The sequence below is a fragment of the Aotus nancymaae genome, unplaced genomic scaffold, assembly GCF_030222135.1.
Source record: "Aotus nancymaae isolate 86718 unplaced genomic scaffold, 86718_ANA_hifiasm-v0.15.2.pri h1tg000020l, whole genome shotgun sequence".
Taxonomy (NCBI): Eukaryota; Metazoa; Chordata; class Mammalia; order Primates; family Aotidae; genus Aotus; species Aotus nancymaae.
In genome coordinates, this window is record NW_026988432.1 from 18899456 (window position 1) to 18903274 (window position 3819).

Sequence of the window (3819 nt, forward strand, 5' to 3'; positions counted from 1 at the left end):
TGAATTTTTTATTCTATAAAGAATGACCGACTATGACACTTGGAATCAACCAAGCCAATCCATTGCAGAAAGCCATGGTATAGGAAGGCTGCCTGAAAATAGTTCTTTCCGCGCTCCTTCTTCACCCACCTTAGCTGTGCTGCAGAGATCTCTACTATTGCCCACTGCCTTGGAAAAAAAAAAAAAAGGGCCAGGTGCGGTGGCTCACGCCTGTAATCCCAGCACTTTGGGAGGCTGAGGTGGGCGGATCACCTGAGGTTGGGAGTTTGAGACCAGCCTGGGCAACATGGAGAAACCCAGTCTCTACTAAAAATACAAAATTAGCCGGGCGTGGTGGTGCATGCCTGTAATCCTAGCTACTCGGGAGGCTGAGACAGGAGAATCACTTGAACCCAGGAAGTAGAGGTTGCCATGAGCTAAGATTGAGCTATTGCACTCCAGCCTGGGCGACAAGAGCAAAACTCCATCTCAAAAAAAAAAAAAAAAAAAAAAATTATGGCCAGGCCTGGTGGCTCACACCTGTAATCCCAGAACTTTGGGAGGCCAAGGTGGGCAGTGTGACCAACATGGCAAAACCTCCATCTCTACTAAAAGTGCAAAAAATTAGCTGGGCATGATGGTGCACACTTGTAATCCCAGCTACTCGGGAGGCTGGGGCACGAGAATTGCTTGAACCTGGGAGGCAGAGGTTGCTGTGAGCCGAGAGCACACCACTGGACTCCAGCCTGAACAACAGAGCGGGGCTCCATCTCAAAAAAAAAAAAAAAAACAACATTGTGCAGCGGGGCATGGAGGCTCACACCTGTAATCCCAGCACTTTGAGAGGTCAGGGCATGTGCATCCCTGAGCCCAGGAGTTAGAGACCAGTCTGGGCAACATGGTAAAACTCCATCTCTACAAAAGATACAAAAATTAGTCCAGCATGGTAGCATAAGCCAATGGTCCCAGCTACTTGGGAGGTTGAGGTGGGAGGATCCCATGAGCCTGACAGGTTGAAGCTGCAGTGACCCCTGATTGTGCCACCGTACTCCACCCTGAGTGACAAAGTAAGACTCACTCTCAAAAAACAAAAAACAAAAACCATTGTAGTAAACAATATATAATATAACATTTCCTGTATTAACTTTTTTTTTTTTTTTTTTTTGAGACAGAGTCTCACTGTGTCGCCCAGGCTGGAGTGCAATGGCACAATCTCAACTCACTGCAACCTCTACCTCCCGGGTTCAAGCGATTCTCCTGCCTCAGCCTCCTGAGTAGCTGAGGTTACAGGGACGTGCTACCATGTCTGGCTAATTTTTGTATTTTAGTAGAGACAGGGTTTCACCATGTTGGCCAGGCTGGTCTTGAACTCCTGACCTCAGATGAGATCCACCCGCCTCAGCCTCCCAAAGTGCTGGGATTACAGGCGTGAGCCACCATGCCAGGCCTGTATTATCCTTTTTTAAAGTGTACTGTTGAGTGGCCTTAAGGGCATTGACAGCGTTGTGCAATCATCACCACCATCTTATAACTGTTTTCAACTTATAAAACTGAAACTCCATTGGGCACTGTGGCTCACGCCTGTAATCCCAGCACTTTCGGAGGCGCAGGCAGGTTGGGTCATGTGAGGTCAGGAGTTTGAGACCATCCTGGCTAGCATAATAAAAACCCTGGCCCTACTAAACAAAAATTAGCCGGGTGTATTAGCTGTAGTCCAAGCTACTAGGGAGGCTGAGGCAGGAGAATCACTTGAACCTGGGTAACAGAGGTTGCAGCTAGCCGAGACCACCCTACTTCACTCCAGCCTGGGTGAAAGACTGAAACTCTGTCTCAAAAAAAAAGAAAAAAAGAAAAGAAATATAGGCACATCATAACACTCATTTGACATAAAAATGATCTGTTTTATTATGGTCCGTTTCGCTCAGCACACCCTGACAACTATTTTAAAAACATGTCATGCCAAAAGATCTGTTCTGTTTCCCTCCGTATCTCCACGTCTCTGTCTTTGTGTCTGTCTGTTGTCTCCCTCTCAGAGGAAGAGGAGGAGAATTAAAGATGGAAGCAGAAGAGATACATGTTATAGAGTGGAATCTCCAATCGTATAAAAATGTGGAAACTTACAAAAGGTGTCTATTTTTGCTCCTAAATATACCCACCTTTGTATAAGAGCATGTTTCTTTTTATTTAATTTATTTTTTTCAGAGACAAGGTCTGGGTCTGTCACCCAGGCCGGAGTGCAGTGGTGCAATCATAACTCACTGCAGCCCCAAACTTCTGGGCTCAAGCCATCCCTCCAAGTAGTTGAGATTACAGGAGTGAGATGCCACATTCAGCTGATTTTTTGGTCTACTTTTTTTTTTTGTAGAGATGAGGTCTCTATTCTCTATTATGTCGCCCCTGCTGGTCTCGAACCCATGGGCTCGAGCAATCCTCCTGCTTCAGCCTCTCAAAGTACTGGGATACAGGCATGAGCAACTGTGCCCATCTGAAGAGTGTGTTTCTAGTTTAGTGCTTGATTTACTGTCTTCAGCTTCTGGCATAGCCTCAAAATTAAGATTCACTTGAGGCCGGGGGAGATGGTGCATGCCTGTAATACCAGCACTTTGGGAGGCCAACGTGGGCAGATCACTTGAGGCCAGGAGTTTGAGGCCAGCTTGACCAACGTGCTGAAACTCTGTCTGTACTAAAAATACAAAAATTAGTTGGGTGTGGTGGTGTGCACCTGTAATCCCAGCTACTCGGGAGGCTGAGGCACAAGAATCACTTGAGCCTGGGAGGTGGAGTTTGCAGTGAGCCAAGATCATGCCACTGCACTCCAGTCTGAGCAACATAGCAAGACCCTGTCTCACGCACACAAAAGAAACAAATAAATGAAGATTCATTTGAGCTGGAAAGTTATTCCCATCAGAGGAAGAACAATTGTGTTTGCATTTTTCATTCTTTGCATTTGTGTTTTGTCGAGGAAATTCTTCCAGAGTCAGACATTCCCCAAGTTCTCTAAAAACTTCTCTTGTTTGAGTCAGAGCTCTGTGAGCTGTTTCTTCTAGAGAGCTGCTCATGGATGATCTGTCACAAAGAGTTTTAAAATGTGGTGTCATGGTCTCTTTTTTCTGAACCACATCAAAGAGCACAGATTATTTCCTTTCTGAGAACAAAACTCTTTAGTGACAAAAAAGAACAAGAAACTGAGCTGCCAACCAGCCCTATCAGGAAAGACACTGCCACCCTAACAATGACAAATGATCCACTTCTGCAATCTCTTGTCACTCTTTGAAATTTAAACCAAACCCGGTAATCATGTGCTCACATATATGTCTCTAAAATAAAATCACAGGGCCGGGTGCGGTGGCTCACGCCTGTAATCCCAGCACTTTGGGAGGCCGAGGCGGGTGGATCACGAGGTCAAGAGATCGAGACCATCCTGGTCAACATGGTGAAACCCCGTCTCTACTAAAAATACAAAAAATTACCTGGGCACGGTGGTGCGTGCCTGTAATCCCAGCTACTCAGGAGGCTGAGGCAGGAGAATTGCCTGAACCCGGGAGGCGGAGGTTGCGGTGAGCCGAGATCGCACCATTGCACTCCAGCCTGGGTAATAAGAATGAAACTCTGTCTCAAAATAAATAAATAAATAAATAAAAATAAAATAAAATCACGATTTCACTCTGAAAACTCTTTATAAACCTGGATGAATAATTTAATCCTATCATCAGGTGGGATAATCCTTACCCGTTCCTGGTTTTGGAGGGCACATAGCACATGATAATTGGAGTTTGCATGATCCATGATTAATGTCTTTGTATAATCAGGACTTGCAAACCCTGATTGTTTGTATCTGAT

At 45.5% G+C, this 3819-nt stretch overlaps 1 non-coding gene across 1 annotated transcript; it reads left to right on the top strand.

Moving 5' to 3' along the window:
- The first annotated feature begins 3685 nt into the window (after positions 1 to 3685).
- LOC135276139 (U8 small nucleolar RNA) lies at positions 3686 to 3819 on the top strand. Its single transcript, XR_010343704.1, has one exon. It is a non-coding gene; the product is annotated as a U8 small nucleolar RNA (small nucleolar RNA).